The sequence below is a fragment of the Pseudopipra pipra genome, chromosome 1 (genome assembly GCF_036250125.1).
Source record: "Pseudopipra pipra isolate bDixPip1 chromosome 1, bDixPip1.hap1, whole genome shotgun sequence".
NCBI classification, from domain to species: domain Eukaryota; kingdom Metazoa; phylum Chordata; class Aves; order Passeriformes; family Pipridae; genus Pseudopipra; species Pseudopipra pipra.
The window spans coordinates 86,794,490-86,813,409 of NC_087549.1; the positions used below are offsets into that span (position 1 = coordinate 86,794,490).

Here is an 18,920-nt window from a genome sequence, read left to right on the forward strand (position 1 = left end):
GTTTTAAGAGCAAGATAGAGTCCTGTAAACGGTAGATGAATCAATAAGACTGTGGTTCTTCATGGAGAATAAAGATCAACAAATGACCCTGTAATAATCCAGTGATGCTTGTAAAGGATTCCAGAGAAGATGTGATTGCAGGGCTGATTGGTGCCATGGAACTTCATCACACACTGCATTTAAATCATGTTTTTTAACTCTGCAGCCAAAAAAAGTGGAGAAATTTTTGTTTTGTTTCTTGCAGTAATGTAAGAAGCATTCAGCACCCATGATGATATACTGGCTAACTCTAAATACTGTGCTCTAAAAACTAGTCTTCATCAAAGCATTGCATAGTCTAAATTCTGCAAAAAAGTTTCAAAGGATCACTTATTATGAAATGTTGCATTTAAGCTGGCTGTGTGTTGCAATGTGTCATGATAAGTAGGTCATATTTTCATCTTCTGATTTACCATATAAAAATTGTCATCTCTGTTTACTGTCAGCATGAAACCAACATGCTACTTCTGTCATAACTTCATAAGACTTACAAGGCTGAATTTTGGCAATGGTGGACCACAAACAACAGCCATGCTACTGTTTGCTTACTGTGCTGAGTTGGCAGAAGTAAAATAAAATCCACTGAGAGAATCTGCATCTCCTTTACTGTTCGCAAATCCATTTCATGTCTGCAGAGAAACACGTCTGCACTTGGCAAGGGCTCCACTTAAAAACAGAAGAACCATTGTTTCAGTGGACATTACAGAAACGTAACTCCCCAAGTGAATCTGATGCAGTAATAACAACCCTTCAACCGCTGTCCAATGATTTTTGCAGACATGAAATGAAGTATTTTATTGCTGTTTTCAGCCATCTGTGCTGCTTTTTCTTTCAGCTCAGGTTTACCAAAACTATAATGTAAGTCCCTGTACTTTACATCGCCACATGTTTCTTTGTATCAATACACCAATTAAACATATCACCAGTGTCATGGCTAACGACTGCTGAACTCCCACTGGCAGAAACACAATTCAATTGTGTATATAGGTATAGCCTGCTAATTATTAAGCCATGCTCCTATTCCAATTTAAGGTTTCTCTTAACCTTAATAAAGGGAATTCAGAAGGAAGCTTGCCTAGAAGTTGTAACGTGATGATAGGACTGGGAAGGCCGTTGCTAATTTGTGGTCTGACCACTCACTTTTGTCACTATGCACAAGTTAATCAAGCACCTACACTGAGGTTTTACTATGTACACAGAGTACAGTTGTAAAGTGAATTTCTTTTCTCCGTGCTTTGTTTCACATCGTGGCCCAGCATCTTGGAGTGCATGGGTTGGATTCTGCTCCAACTAAACCACTTGGGAGATCTCCAGAACTATGCTGAGTGTGCTCCAGCAGTAACTGAGCATTAAGCCATCAAGACTAGGCAGAAGTTAGTCCACAGTAAAAACCGAAGCGCAAAGCATATACAATGCAGACATCAGGTTCTTGACACAAAGTATTTTGCTTTCCTGGTATGTTTCTACAGATCTGCTCAATACATTAATGTGGGCATTGCTTCAACTTTTTCAGCTCCTGAGACAGACTGTATCTTTTAGGGGTAGTGATGTTTGAGCCCACACCTATTTGGTGGTGCTGCTTGTACCAACTCCAGCAGTTCCTTTTGTAACCATTATTTGTAATCACTCCTTGATTATTACAATGTATACATTCATGGCTATGAGGTGAGAAGGTGACTTTGCAACAAACAGTAAAAAAATAAATTAGCGATTGAATTAGCCTCTTCTGTTCTACAACTGAAAAACATGTTACTTTTCAGCTGGATCAGCTTTGTTGATCTAGATCACTGTTTTGGCTTCACTAATTGAGACAGTATCACAAAAAAGGGGAGAAGCTACTCCTTTTGACACTGAAAACATATTAACCAAACTACGCCCTGAAGCACAGACACAGAAATGCCACAAAACCTTCCAAAACAAATAGGAAATTTAAACTTGTAATATTTACAATATTTAATTTATTCACAGTAGAGACTATTTTAATTACTAGGACAAAAAAGCAGGGGCACAAAATACAACCTGCAAGTTCAGAATGAAAAACAACGGCTCAATCAGCAATGATTTCAGAAAGATTCACAAAATCTTGTAGAGGTTTCTTTTTGGAACCTTGTGGTTGAAATTTATTATTCTCTATTAATATGTAACCTCCTAACAGTTCTCATTTAACTTACCAATATACCACTATTTTCCCTCCCTCCCCTGAATTCCTCATCAGTTGAGCAAAATGAATAGCATGTGAAACAAATTAGGAAAAAATTAGAAAGCAAACAGCTTTATGCAGATAAACAGTATTATCTGAGGTAGTGCACCCAAATTTATTAGCATACATCATTAGAGAAAGGCTGCTGCAAACTGACAAGTCAAAAGAAGACTAACTCACAGGTAGCAGCAATGGGAATGACAGATTATTCACTGAAGTAGAAAAGGATTACGTAGAAGGAAAAGAGTTACGTATGGAAAATAAAGTGACTTGTTCTTCCATTTTATGCTCTTCCTTTAAAGCATGGCAGCTAAAACCAGAACTAATACATACATCACAAACCGCTGAAGGGCAATTCTGTACAATGCAACTATCACACAGAAATGGTGCTTTTCTTCACTTTGGTAGAGATGTATTTGTGAATTACAATGGTGCTGAGCAAGCCTGAAGTTTTCCTCACAATTCCCTGGATAAGAAGTGTGGGTTTTTTTCCTGCCTTAGGGCAATGAGTTTCACCACACAACCTTTGTCATTGAGGACTTTTCCCGAAGCTAATTTGCAAAGTGTTTTTTTCACACGCCCACTTCCAAGGAGCATTTCTAGCACAACATGTGACAACTTTAAGTACACATCAGAGTGGCTGAAGAAGTTCAAACCTTCCAGCTGAGGTGAGCAACTGACTGCACATGATGCAAAATTAAGTAAGCTTACTTAGGTACTAGTAATTTTTATTTGCACTATTGCAGGATGGGGATATACTCATAGCTGGCTGCTGCACCTCAGCCGAGGTAAGCGACTTTCACCAGAAGGTTCTGTATTACCAAACCTGGCTCAGCTGCAATCCTTTGTCTATGCTCTCAAAGCTCTGTCCAGCCCCACCTCTCATTCTGTACGGCAACAAAGCTTAAACATTTGTAGAGTGTGTTCTGTAACCAAGCTAAAACTACCAAACAGGAAGAAAAGAACAATTTACAGTAAGTGAAATGAGGATGCTGGGGAAGGAAGAAGACTGGGAAAGAAGGCATCTGAGAAAAAGGATGGAGACAACTGGGTTCAAAAATTTTCAATTGTGGCAGGAAAACATGTATGTCTCTTATGTGACATGTTTGAAATTTTAAGTTCATCAAATATTACTCAAGGAAATCAAGGTAAAGATCTGTGCCTTCTAGAAGCTTTTACTTGATACAGAAAAGTTAGACTAAAGCAATAATTTTAGGCTCAGTGGACTGTGATCTATGGTAACAGCTATTTGCTTGTAGGGGCAGATTAAAAAGTAATTTCACACAGTATTCCAATACGTATGCTATATCATTGACAAAAGAGACATTTTGGCAGCACCTGGCACTAAATAAATTGAAGCTGCTGATACATATTTAATACACAATGTTAACTCCTCTCACCCTATGGCCCAGATGAGAGTGGTCACCATGACAGGAAAATCTGAGTGCTGCAAGAAAAGTTCTAATGATTTAACATGTAGCTTCACTTATTTCAAGTTAGTCCAGGCAGAATTCTTATTCAGAAGCACTGGGGATCACTTGCTTGTTGCTATCTTTGTAGCCTAAGAAGTCAAGGCCCTGAAGATGTCCCCACTTGCCCAATTTGGTGAGGGTTTCTCTCTGTAGCAGTGCACTGCACTGTGGGCTCCCCCTCTGCCACTTGCCCCCTGTAAGCGATTGACCCTCTGTCTGGGCACTGCCTAGATGCCTTCACTGGGAAACCAACCTCATGTTTCTCCAGGGAGGACCTGCTTATACCAGCACTACTGCTGAAAGATGCTCTTTGTAGACCTTTGATTAAGCTCTAATTGCATCTTTTAGAAGATGGGGGATGATAGTCCACAGCTTTTAAAAATCAGCAGTTGTCATATGATGCACATTTTATCCTGTTACTGGCTATCACTGTCACTCAAAAAGCGGTCATGCCCCTTCCTGCATTTTCTCTTGCCCTCTCTGCTCCTGCTGACACCAAAATCTGTACAGCTTTTTGGTGAAGTGACTGTGAAAGTGGCCAGGCTATCCACCAAAACTCCGGTACCTGCCTGGAAAAAACTGTTTCCTAGGCAGCTTGATCCTCTTTCCCAAGTACCACACCAATTACTTACACCCACATAAGGACTGTCATTTCCAGAGGCAGTGCCATCTAAGGCTTTTCTTCAATGACAGACTGATGGTTGCAGTCTATACCCATTAAATCCTTCTTTCGTTTGAGACACATATGCTGCGTTTTCTTCCCTGAGCTGTTGAGTGACTTGGCTTAATCCTACATCACAGGCATGTCTCAGTGAGGTGCCTAATTGATCTCCCTGAAGTGTTCAAGTTTGTGCTCAAGAGCCAACAAAATTCTTCGCAATACCTCAGTATCAAACACACTAAACAAGATCTCATTTTTAATTGTGTTCAAACTGCAAGAACAAAGAAGTGTGCCAAAGTAACAGTTTTAAGCTATCGAGAAAGCAATTAAAGCAACAGCCACACTACAAAATAAGTTACTTCTACTACACCAAAGATGCTTTTTAAGGAAAGGAAGTTCAGCACTTCTGCAGAAAGTATAGTCAGCATGTATTGCAAACATCAATAAAGAAAGCAAAATTTGTGCCCTTAGTGACAGCTGTCTGTTTGAAAGTAGCAGGGGCCTTTTCATTTTCCAGTATACAGGGCACTGCTTTTCATCAAATATATTAGAACAGCAATAGCTATGTTCTGTGTCTGTCTTACCTGAGGAAAAGCATCTGGAAAGCACTATTGTACAACAACATTAGGTCCTTGCTGTGAATTTTTGTAGGGGTTTCTTCAGATCACTACAGGCCATTAACCTTTCGCTTCAGGTAAGTAATGAACAATGACTTTTCCCACAAAGGAAATCAGCTGTGTTACCAGTGGCAACTCCACTTTTTAATACATGCACCAACCCCCTGTGCATGCACTTGTTATTTATTTTTTTAAAAAATCAATTCTGGTATGAAATAAGAAAAGCTCCCCTTGGCTTCACCTTGAGCTGATAATGAACAAACACTCAGTGAAGCCTGCTCCCAAGGAAGTCTTCCTTAATAGCACTGATTAAAAAATAAAATGAAGTTTCTACTTAGGAAGCAAGATGTGCTGCTTCCTGCTTTCCTTCACCAGGGTATCTTGTAATTGGACTGGTGCTAATTAGACACTTCAGCCAAACAATTTAATTTCTAAAAAGTAAAAAAAAAAAGACCAATTTCCCTTGGTTTCTAAGAGAGCTATTGCCATTGACCAACACCAATACGCAGAGCTGTGAAATCAACACAAGACCTTAATTACACCAGGGGAAAGCACAGAAAATCCTGGTGGAGTCTTTCTTTTTTGTTTTACTTCTGTGCCGAATCAACATACATATTCAAGCAGAAACACAAAAGTGTTTCTTAAAGAACTTGCTCTGATTTAACATCTTGTACTACGGTAGGATGGGCAGAATAGGTGCAACTACCACAGGTTGAAAACTGTCTCTGTAACATTGGTGTGATTTTGGATCTATATTAAATCATCGCTTATAAAACAAGTTAAAATTTTTTACCTGACATCAGGGCATATAATTTACAAAAGAGGTGGTAAAAGCTGACAGATTCAGGACAGCAGCCCAGAAGAAATAGAGACATAATTAAAAAGTAGATTATTTCTTAGGCAGACACTAATTGGTAAAGACTTGCATCTCTCTGTTTTTTGTTTCTACACAATGGTGGTCAAACCCATATAAATACTACCAGGAAACTGAAAATCTTAAAAAATTGTGGGAATGCAGCAACAACTATTTTTTCTTTCCCACCCTGCTTCATTCTATCCATTTAATTCATCCTTTACCCTTGTGCCCTTAAGTCTTCTCTTCCTTTCATCATTTCTCCTATTAGCAGAGCTTCCTTCTCTCCAGAAGCAGCAGCTGTGAACTACGTCCTTTTAATGTCTCATTTCCAAAATGAACTTCCTCCATGAAGCGGGCACACACACCAGTCTGTCTCAACAGAACATGTAAGAGCCTTGGAGAAGTGTTGGAGAACAAAGGAGAGCCAGGGGAGACTCTGTCTTGCATCTTCTAATGCTGCCTCTCCCTTTGTACTTTCTGTATGGCAAAATCACTAAAAAGGATGCACTAAAAACCTGCATCCTACTATTTCCTTCCTTTAATTTCATATATTCGCATTCATAATTAGATTTTGTTTATGAATTTTAAGACAGATTTTATTTCATTTTAATAGGATGATAGACTCTTATTTTCTACAGAATACTTGTAATATTTTTGTGGCAGCAATAGATAGCTGCAGGGTGCCTCAATGTATTTTAGTAATCTTCATTCATACTTCTTTAATATTCTGCACACAGAAACTAGAATCCAGCAAACTGCTGATGGGATGCATTTCTAAATTCTGTATTGCCTCAAATACTAGCTCATAATTAGAAGCCCCAAGAGATCAGAGAGACTGCTATTCTAACCTGTTATGGAAAATCAGGTTCAGGAGAAACTTCTGATTCTAGGAGTATATAATTCACAAAACCAGAAAGCACCTCTTTTCTTTTTTTCCCCCCTAGAGAATAAAATACATAACGCCAACATGTTACAACAATGTTAAAAATGCAAAACCAAAGCCACAAAAGATGACTTGACATTTATATGCTGAATTACCCAGGGTTTACAGCACATTTTGTATTTTTAGACCTTTTGTCTTATAAATACAATTTAGTTCCAATCAATCACTTCTGTATAAATGTGAAAGAAACAGTTCCCACAGTGGACCTCTGGATTCTACATTAATCATTGCTCTGAAAGACCATTTAATTATAGTGAGAACAAAATACATCAGAATATTTCCCCAAAATTTTTCTGCATTCTACACAGAATTTTCTGCCATGTTGTCTTTGTATTGAGACCCCTTGTTCCCTGCTAACATCCAGGGAAGCTCTGCCTGCAAAACAAGATATGAATACAGATTTCTGCTATTCATAATGCCTGGTAACTGCATACACCAGATAGTTCAAGTCGCCAACTCCTTCAAAATGGTTTGCAGGAGAAAATTGCAGGATGGTGATAATATCCAAATATCTGCATAAGGAAGATTTTAAAGACTTCCTCAATTTTTCTTCTTATGTATGTTCAATTCATCACCTTAGAAATCGGCATGAAGATGCTATTACAGTAGCTTGAACACACCATAGGTTCCCCCAAAAGATTAAATAGTGAGTGATCCCAGACCCGCAGGCACTGATGAAAACTTTAGACAACAAGGAACCAAGGGAGGCACAAAGGGCAAGCTTCATTAACATACTTTCAGGGGATTAAAGAAAAATAAATCCACTGCAACAGGTATATTATTTATTCCTGTTGTTCACCTATGTATTTGGAAAACTAAATATCCATCCTGTCTAGCCTTTTTTTCTTGCTTAATTTAAAAGGAAGCCAAAAGTCACCTAAAAAAACATAGAAAGTGAATATGAATCAAAGGGCAATTATAAACTTACACTTCATTAAAGTGTACTACATTTGTAGTGACTGAATTACTTCACCATCGTGAGCAAAGTGCAGCATCATACTTACAGGTGGTATCTCTTCTTTGAATTCTAATTTTCAATCTAATGTTTTTGCTAACATCAATGTAAGATCAACTAATACAAATTAATCTCATATAAAGATAATCAAGAGTAACTCGAGTTCTTATAAATCAATTGCTCTTTGAGTGAACCTTGTTTTAGCAGTAAACATACATCATCAAAAAAAGAAGAAAAGCATTTTATACACTGGCATGTCTTTTTAAGAAAAGAGATTGCCATGCTTCAGGATTTTTTAAAAAAGTACAGATAATTACTGAATACTGTCTTAGTTAGTACAGCTACAATCCCATCAAATTAAACTTTATTGGTTTCTTGCTTTACGTAACAGTGATGTCAAAATAATTTGTTGTCATGCAGAAAACAGAACAACTGCATCAGGTGGGATTCTACATTACCTACATTGTCCAGCAACTATTAGATTAAATCTTTCTCTCACTGTACTGCTCTGCCTAATTCCTCAGTCTTCAGAGATGCCTTTCCAGACTGAAACCATGAAGTAGTAATACAGCACTGATTGGCAGTGTGCTGTTAAACAAGTAGTTTCATTTTTTCAGGGTGTTTTGGTTGGATAGCTCTGCTGTAATGATCCCCTTGATGTAACAGTATGATTCATAAAAAACACAGTTCACTGCCACAGCAGTACTGCTATGCCAACATCATGGACATTACTGGGAAGAATTCTCCATCAGTTTACAATCAGAAACAATCACGTCTCATTGCAACTTATAATGCCACACCAGATCTCTGAATTTGTTCCCATTCAAATCTAGAAGCATATTTTGCTTCACATTATAGCTCCAGTATCAGGTGTTTTCTCAGATCTCAAGGGTTACTACAAGTCTATTGCAGAAAGTAAAGCTGCCTTAAAACATGTATGTATTAACTGGGCTATGATGCATTCAAATGTTGTTCATAATAATAAAGAGAATGGGCTAGATTGGAAGGCTTCATTGAAAACTGCTGCTTACTTCTAGGCACACTCTATATAGCAAAAGGCCACTGTTACTACATGTAGAGCAAAATTAAGATCTAAACACAGTAGATGCAGACCTACCAACCCGTGAAGTGAAACACAACAGTTCTTTCAGTACCACAAGACCAAATGCACACACAAACAGTAACCAACTGCAAAAGACACAAATATTTTTGTGGAGAAAGTGACCCTACTTCTATAAGGGTAGCAGTAGGTAATGCAGGTGTAATAACTATGTATGCAGGTGTAATAACTATAGGTGGCTTGCACACCTATTAAAAACTTGTGTGATCATCAGCTAATAGCTCAGTGTTGGCAATGGTTTCGATGGATGCCAGGTAACCGCAGGACAGTTCTTCCCATTCTTCAAAGCATCTGCCATCCAGAAAGTGATCCAACAGCCTGGGCATCAATAGGAATACCTGCCTGTGTGGACATGACCTATGTGACAGTCATTGCACAGCAGATAATAAAGACAACAAATTTCTCTTACGCATGCATCATCACAAAGTCAGCAAGCACTTGTCAGAATTCACATAAAGAACTGTATATAACCTGTGCTATCTTCCTTATTCTACATCAAAGCTTTCTGAAGAGGTAGTTAACTTTGTGTAATGAAACAAACAGTTATATATGTTAAAGATATGTCTGCTTCTTTGCAGACATGCAAAAATAGATTAAAAATGATCATTCAGGGAACTGCCTAATGTGGAGGAGGCACCCTTCAAACCCATTTTTAGAAAACAAAAGCATGTCTGTGATTACTTCCCTCACATGGTAAGAATGACATACACTTTTCTTCACTTTGCACTCTACATGTTTATTCTGGAATACAACTTTTCATTCCCAGTTTAGCCTTTAACTGCTTCTTAAATGACTAACTGTGCTACGGGGAAAGGAGCTTTACGTTAAGACCAAAATTCTCAGCCAGCTTTGCCCTTCCCTGCTGGGCTGTATTTACAACCACACCTTACATTACTAAGTCTTGAGCAAGCACAAAGTGCCTGCACAACTGCTGCTGATTCAGAACTCTTCACCTGCAGTGAGACAGCCTGTTACACCCACGTTAAACAGGGGTAGGTGGCCATGTGAGACATAAAGCAGGGGAGCAGCAAAACCTGTGTTATAATTCTTGTTATGGCTTCGGGAATTAACTTTTGCTTTAATTTAAAAGACAAGACATTAAGAAGCCAAAAGCTCTTCCTTCACCCACAAGAAAAGACATTCAAGTCATATGTAGTGTTATTACTCACTTGAATCAACCATAATGCTCCAACGTGTCCTTCCCTAACTGAAATGTCATCTATACTACACACTTTATAAATGAGCCTAATGAGTGAGAAGGATTTTTGTACTGCATTAAGGAAAATGTGAGCAAGGTTAAAAAAGAAGGGATGAAATTCTGACATCCCTTCCTGAGCCGAACACTGGCAAAACACTGCAACTTCCAGGGATATTGTGCTTCCGCTTCAACACCACATTGTAAAGGTATGAATGATGATTGATGCTTCCTCATCAGCTTAAAAGATGAAGTGAGTGAAGATGCAGTCAGAGATTTCTGTGATGGAGCAAGTAAAAGTGACATAAAATGCTTTAAGTCCCTCTGGCAAAAGAGAGAGGCAACAGCCATATGCATCCTCTGGAGGAAGGCACGAGAGTACAACTGATATTGAAAGTAGAGTATGATAATTTTGTTCTTTTTTTAATTCCCATCATAAGCAGCTCTGCTACAGTTATCTAGAGCTATAGGGGATTCAGGACATTAAATATTCTACATTTAATAGTCTATAGTCTCTAATTATTTCTGCTGAATGGACTACTTCCCCTACATAGTACAAGGCAGCTGAACTCCTTCACAGTAGAGATGGGAAATGCCTGCTTGACACTTGGAACAGAACGACAGTGAATGATAAAGGGTTACCTTACCAGCTCTAGTACCTACTGTAATTAGAATTAGCAGTATGGCATTTTTTGCTTGATTCTCAGACAATATTAAAAGCCAGAAAACATCTGAGTGGAAAACTGAAGATCTAAATAAGCAGAGAAGAAAGCAAAAACACTCAAGGAATTAGAAGCCAAAACAAGGCTGAGGATGTTAAGTCTGTACCTAGTAGTTCTTATTTTTTCACCTCTTGGGTTGGGGGTAATGGAGCATTTTTAAAAATGCAAAAATACCTGACAAGTGCATTTATATGGGTATTTATAAAGTTTGAAAACAAACCCAAAACTAACCTCAGAGCAAATTATATGGGCACAGTATTCTGTTAATTTCATTACAGTTGTATTGTGAAACAAATCAACTCTCAAAATAGTAGTCTGAAAATAGTATTCACACATTATGTGAAATGTGTAATACTTGGCTTTTTGGATTAAGAGATGTAAAATTATTACAATTACCTCTACCTAGAAATAATCTCTTTGTTTTTAAAAGCGTGTATAAATAACAACACTTCATAGAGCTAACATTTAACTTCCTAGTTGAGAGAACTACCTGAAATAACTGGAAAGTTTAATCCTTTAAGAGATGACTCATTTCATGATGAAGGAAATGTAAGGCACAGGTTCTTTAATGAACACAAGAATGAGGGTGGGATATGAATTTTTTTATGGATATCACATCTCTATAAACATCAAAGACTGACAAACAATCTTTCTCTTCTCAATAACTTGCCCTATGTGCATTTGCAGTGGGCAACCTGAGGAAGTAGCTTATGGAGAAGGGAGATCTTGGAGTTTCCAGGCATACAGAATCTGCAGAAGTTTGCTAAATATGGTATCCCCCACAGACAGCTCTGTGAAGTGGTTTGATGCCTGTGATCTCTGGACAAGGAACCAATGTGTCCTGTCCATGCTTGGGATATTCCCAGAGAGCAGCCAGATGACCCTGCCTTTTACAATCAGCAGAGGAAAGACTCATTCTGGGTCCCATGGAGAAAGGGAAGAAGCCACTGGAGGCCAAAAGTTACAATGCCAAAAGAGGAAAACATTTTGAGCACTGACAACGAAGCAAAATGAAAAAAAAATGGAGCAAGCTGCTGCAGCAATTGAGCAGAGACCAAACGTCAGATACTCAGCAGGAGTGAGAAAGAGAGAATTGTTCCTCAACTAGAAGAAATGGCCAAAAAGGAACAGAAACTGAAAGATCACAGGACAAAAAAATCAATGCAGAATGAAAACAGGAGCCCTCCTGCCCCTGAATCCTAGCTCCAGCCCAAGGCACTTGAGAGGAACTGTGATACCCATATTACTTTGTATAAACTACATCTGTTTACTATTAGAGTTACCAACAGAACATTTTTGGAGAATATTTCCCATGGATGATTGCACTTTTAATAGTGCATATAACAGAATATCTAGAATGCCAAGGTTTGTAATGACCCAACCAAACCTTTATGTAAAAAAATGAAGAGTAAAAAATAGCTATCCAAAATGCCTGTTACTCTGCTAACATCCTTCTACAAATATCCACACGCCACCTACAACACATCAATAAGAAAGCCTCAAGCTTGGAATGAAACAACAGTGATGGGAGAAAATAAATGGAAAAAGATGTCCTCTTGCTTTTTATCCCCTTCACTGCTTTGGATGTACACACTGTTAGGCCTTTCAGCTTTGTTTAAATATTTTGTGCAGGAGACTGGAATCCTTAAGTGTTTATATGTGCATGAGAGAGTGTGCAAACATGGTGAAATTCAGTAGCTATATGAAGAAGTTAATAGGAATTTTTTTAAGCTACTGAACTATTCCTCCACTTCTACTGTTTCAATTTATCATTCCTTAAAATTCAATAAATCCATACCAAACCATTAAGTAATTTTGTATCTGCTTCAATAAGCAACATTTGATTAATGATAAGAAGAATGACTAGGGGTGGTATTACCACGAAGACCCATGCAGTGCAACATATTTTCTCCATCCTACTGGAAAAAAATATTGTGTAACTGAGACCAGTACTGTCTAGCAATGGCAGACCCCAGAGTGGAAATTCAAGGATGCCATTACTCTATCTGTGACCTGTGTGAAGGCTGCATAGATCTGCTGTTTTTTATCTCCCCCATGTGGTTAAGAAAGTTAGTAAGTTCGCCTTAGAGCAGCAGCTTCCTTCTCCTCCAGAGTATCCTCGAGTCAGATGAAAAGACTAGTGGTGGTCTAGGAAAACTTTAAGGCTGAACAAAAATTCATTAAAAAAGCAGAAAGCACAGGAAATTCCCAGTCTCACAAGTAACTTAGTTACTCCACATATTCCCATGTAACCCCTAAATTTACCTCTTAACTCTCTTTCCGGTATACAAAGACTGAGTTACAACTTGAAATAGTACCGACATTGGGCAGTTTACAAGTGGGTTTAATCACGTCAGTACAGATTTACTAATAATTTATAATCCATTTTGTCTTTGAAATAACTAATATTTCAAGCAGCTGGTATCAGAGGTATCTCAACTAGTATAATCTCATTACAATTAATAGCCTCAAACCATTCAATTGCCATCTCTCACTACTTCTCACACAGCACTGATTAGTTACTTTCCATTTTTCTTTAATGTCTCCTGTAAATTACAGTAAATAAGCAGATTACCTTCACCCTTTTAATTCTATGTATGTTTAAACAGTGGTGGAAAGGGTATGGAAAAAGAGGAGGAAATCCTTACTGTTATTGTTAATGTTCTAAATCTGTTATAAACATTAATGTAGCTGTAGGCCAGTTTAGACAGGATATAAACGACGGTCCTCTACTTTGCTCTTTTCTTCAATCATTAAAGTTTACTTAATATTCATGAAAAATACTTTTTATCCCTGGAAGCTAAAAGCTTCTCTTTATTCACAGACCAATTACACCTCTGGCTGTATCATAAATTACCTACATTATCAGGATAATATACCTATAACCTTATCTGGAGGACCAATCTTAGATACGAGAAAAGAGATTTGTTTTCATGCCTAATAATTAATAAAAATGCTTTGCTGTTTATTTTAGTTATAAAAAGTGCTCTTTATTTATGGTTGTTAAATATTACAAGGATGACTAGGAAATCTTTCAAAGTCAGTGAAAAATTTGAAATAGGGAATTTCTACTACTGTTTGTGCTTACTGCTCACACACACTGAATTTCCCAAGAGATATATATGCAATCTGGTGATTGATCTTCCCAAAGAAAGGCCTAGCTGGAGGCAGCTGGCTTGAGCTTGGAAAAAGCAGTCACCAAACAGGCATCTTTCTCATTATGACAGGCAAGGGTGGCATTGAAGGTGATATTAAAACACTTTTCTTGTCTTGTCAAAGCTGTCCCTGCAATGGGGATGAAACGCGCACGGTTTTCCACAAACTGAAGTTCAAAAGTACACCCGAACTTCTACTTCCATTGGGGGGAAAAAAAAAAAGAAGAAGCAGAATTTCATAGAAACAATTTAGCAATTACAACTTTTGCTTCAGGTGTAATCTTATGGATCCACCGCTCTTTTATGCCCACAACTTTATTTTTCATTTCTTATGGCAAGTGGTGATGCTACAACAGCTAAGACTAACAGTTGTTTTAGTCAAATGTCCATTCTTACCCTGCAAAAGTTTTCAGAAAAATTCATGATGTTGATTGAAATTCCAGTGTTTATCTATTCCCAAAGCAGTATTTTCTCCCACGAAGTATGAGCAAGATTCTTCCTAGATCCAACAGGTGATACAGTGGAGACCCACAAATTAAAACATCGTTTGTTTTAAAAATGATTTAAAATACATTGGTCTTAAGAAATAAGGCTAAAACAAATAGGCTTAAAATCTGAAAGCTGATTTGGATAGAAATCTCTCCTAAGTAGTACTTAAACGTCATTTTCTACATGAAAAATAATTTGTAGCACATGTACCAGAGAATAGTTACATGATTACTTTTAAGAAAGAACAATGGAAATTACAGGTTTGACAAGTATATACCATGACCAAATTAAACATTGTTTTTCTGCTCTGCATAATTTAAAGATACAGAATTTGCTTTTTTAAACAATACTGGCATTTGGAAATTGTTTATATCACAATAAAAGTATGCAGCATTATTCCTGCTCAAGTTCCCAAGCTTTGTGTAGCTAGACAATAGTGTTATCCTTAATTCACTGTAACCATTTTTGTAAAGTTTCTTTGTAATCAGTTCCTGTGCACAAGTGAAAGAACAAAACCAATAATAAAGTTCAAGACACTACCGTTAAGAGTAGCTTTTAGCTCTGTAAACTCAATGAGTCACTGCTGATGCTTGTTAATATGGCAGTAGAAAATGGTACAAGTGCTAGCAAATCAGAGCAGCTTTGCAGTGATATCCAGTCTATGCCACCTGCCCTTGTGGCCTTCAACCTTAAGAAAACCCAAGTTTGAACAGCGGTGGTCGAACACTTCCAAACACAGTGGTCAACACTTAGCCAGCTGTGTGCACTGTACAGGGATCTTCATGCCCACCATACAGTGAGTACTGTGCCATGGAATTGGCTGCACAAACAGGTAAGTGGCTTTTTAATATTATTATATTGCGCATGTCTCCTACGTTAAGTTTTAGAGTGTATCTGTATACCAACTGTGTACAACTTAAAAGCTGTGCAATATAATAAAGAAAAATGCCACTTACCTGACTTTCCATAACTGGGTCTATAAGAATTCAGAGTCTCACTAGTATGCTAAATATCAGCATGTCATAGGGGAGCAAAGAGTCAGTCTTTTGACAACGAAGAATGTCATGTAGCCTAAAAAAAAATTACAAACGGTTTTTGCTTCTCTAAAAGAAAAAACAACTATATTAATTTTTTCTGTCAAGCCAATCATTTAGGCCTTCCTTCCAAAGAAACAGAAAGTGTTTCTGTCACTTTCTGTCAATATTTCACAGGTGTTTCTGCCACTCCACATACCCTTTCTATATTCCTTTAGAAGAGATTCACTAATTTTCCTAAGTGTTTTTCCTAATTGTAATTTCTCTGTTGATAAATAAAGATACCTCCAATAGATACATCTCTTTCTAAATCTATTTAAACCATGTTCAGGGGCAGGAAAGAGTGTAACAAAGTTGGAGGAATTTCACAGCCAGACACAAAAAATTACTGTCAATAACCAAAATAACTGTAAAACCACAGAAAATATACTGCAGCTTTAGAACACTGTTTTAGTGTTCAATCAAGCTCAAATAGTAAAAATAAAAAAACCCTGTATTTTGAGAATGCATCAGTCCCGCAGGTGTCTTGACACAGCATGATAAATAAAATTAATGAAAATGTGACTTATAAAGGGCATGACAAAAAAAAACAAAACCAAAATCAAACAACCCAACTCTACCAAAAGCACACAAACCCAGAAAATCCTACTAAATTCTGAAAAACTGAAATCGCAGTGTGCCATCAATAAAATTTATACATCAAACTTTGATTACAAAAATAAAAATTACTTGCCCTTTACATACACACAATACAGAGAGATATGCTGAAATATTGATATACAAAATAACAGCAAGCACTCTGAGATCCTCTTAGTGCAATGAAAGCTGATTTGGTGGGAAAAAAGTACGTTCAATTTTCTGCAGAGGCATACTTTACTTGTACTCAGTAATCAGGCTAGACAGATACCTAATGCCCAAGTGTACAGCATCCTTTGATATGGAGTACAGAAACCTCAGGTACAGAACATTATATGGAGGCAAAATTCAGCCCCCTTTTGACTGAGGTCAACCGAAAACCAGCTTTACATGTGAGATCAATAGGCAAATGAGTAACATTTCTAGCCTGACACTATCTATGCAGTGGTAATTTGATACCACTGATTCTTTTAAGAGTATGGCTTATAATGATTTAATTTCCTTCTTATTCACAATATCTCCAATTCAAACAAACCAACCTCTATGATGTAAAACTGTTGGTTACTGGGGACAGACTACAGCAATATATTTTCCTCTGACATTACACAGTATTCCAGTTAACATTTCTTGACTCCAGTTTGACGTTCATTTTTGCAAAGATACGTGCCAGTGAAATAACAAAGGCTGAACTTCAGGTTTATAGTCAATTCCACACAAGCTCACAACAGAATTAAGAATAAAATGTTACTCAGTTTTAAACAATCAGAAAACTTCCACTGTGTCTCTGTAATGTCTGGCAAAAATGTTTCTGTACTTGGTGCTTTTCAACGATAATCAAGAAATTCATTACCAATGCTCACAAGTTTTAACAATAATTTGCTCGATGTCTACTGCTTATTAAGGTTTCCATTCCCAGATGCTCAATGGAATTAGAATTCAAAACTGAGGAAGAAAAAAGTAAACTTGAATTTCTTCACAGATTACATAGGAACTAAAATAAACTCTTTGGGATTCTTGAGAACAAATTCAAAACTCACATGAACTTTAAATCCAAGCCACTGTAAGCTCTCTAAAGGGAAGCTGAAAATCTAAAAGGCATTTCCTGAAAGAAAAACATACTCACAGCACCCAACACCAAAAAGCGTTTTCATATTAAGCGAGCTGTAAACCAACTTTGGTATATATAAGTGAAGGATTACCTGCTTTAAGAAGGGAGAATCCAAGCAAACAGGCTAAGATAAAATGCATAAATCATGTTCTACACGACTGAAGTTTGTGGCAGAACCAGAATTAAAACGCGATTTTTCAAAAATTCTGTTCTTTCATTACCTCACAGTCTTCGCAAGTTTCTTAGGTATCCAAAAATAGAACAAGCATAAATATACACAGCTTTCCCACTGTTATAGGGCAAAGGGATTACACTATTTTACTCTTGCCAAATTCCATTAATACTACTTAAATGTTTTCTTTCATCTCAGGAGAGACCTTTTCTCCAGTGTCATGTCCTTCACATTCATTCTTTAGCTGTGGCATTGCTCTCCATGCATCCTCTTTTTCACTAAATGGTGACTACCATTTCATATAGGGTACTGCAAAAATATCTATAAATAAAGTTGTGTCACAGAAGCATGGTCCTTACATGTGGTTTCAATCTTTCGGATGAAAAGACTACGCCAACAACTATTTGTACCATGGGTAAAAAACCCTCAAATTGTTTATTAAGGAGCATTTTACAACAGCACCTGTTTGTTGCCTTATAGTTAAGTGCCCAAAGATAGCTTTGAAAGAAATGTGTTCCCATGAGTAAGGGCTATGCAGCAAACACATAACTCTCTCTTAAAATGCCTTTGAAAATTCTGGGGAGAGGAATGCCTTACATGCCTTAGCCATTGTTTTCCAAAAGACTTCTGATGAAAAGAAAGCATGAGTTTAGTTAAAGGTTAAAACAATCATATACTAGCACTAATAACCTCTAAAGATACCAAACCCATCAAATACTAAAACCAGTAACAACCACTAAACCCCCTACTACATGTTTTATACAGAAAAGAACACCTGAATCTTCCACAATACCCCTACAAAAAATTGTATCATGAAATCACTAAACACTGCAGGACTATTACATATTTTGGAGCCTCCAAGGAGGCTGCAAGGTGGAGCTGTCATGAGGGGGAATATCCTTCATTCCTCTGATGTGGCTCCAGTGGGAACCAGAAGTTCATCAGGTAGGGAGTCAAGAAAGTGCAGTCTATCTGCAAAATACGTTTTACTGATACCCTCTTCATTCTTCCCATCTGTCTGTGATACAGGACTTCAACACCCCATGTGCAGGCCCTGGGATACAGAGACACTCACTGGCTCCAATTGTGGAGTAACAACTTGCTCCCCCTTCCCTCCAGAGAGGTGCTGGAGAGAGCAGTTATGGGACCACATCAGGAGTGCAGTCCCCTGCAGAAACACCATCAAGGTGGGCTGAGCAGTGCCCTGAATTGTGTAGAGTCACTGCTTTGTACCTTTGGTATCATTCACTGTCACATACAGTTGTTATTGGTTTGCTGTCTATCTTGGTAGCCTTATCTTCTGATATGTAACTGTAAGCTTCTTGCATTTTAGCTCAGTAACAAATGGTAGAAACAAGTCAAAATAACTGTGTGTTGATACCTACAGCACAGGAGGACAGTCTGCTAACAAGAACAGACTAAATATTCGTAGAAACCACAAGTTTGGTGCATTTTTGTACTCACTACAATAGCAGCAAAATGCTTAATTCTAAATATACAGTATCACAATCCAAACAAATCTTTGAAAAGTGATATTTCCATTCCT

General features: G+C 37.6%; 1 protein-coding gene across 2 annotated transcripts in view; it reads right to left on the bottom strand.

The window, feature by feature from the left end:
* The window catches only part of LYRM4 (LYR motif containing 4), a 91,235-nt gene that overhangs the window by 29,530 nt on the left and 42,785 nt on the right, over positions 1–18,920 (bottom strand). The window contains exons 3-4 of one of the 2 annotated variants that reach the window (XR_010432402.1): positions 15,381–15,495; positions 14,332–14,434 (exon numbers count right to left, since the gene is read on the bottom strand). The exons of the other annotated variant lie outside the window; for it this stretch is intronic. The gene's annotated coding sequence lies outside the window, so the exon portion shown is untranslated. The remainder of the gene's footprint in view (positions 1–14,331; positions 14,435–15,380; positions 15,496–18,920) is intronic. 2 annotated transcript variants of the gene reach the window in all.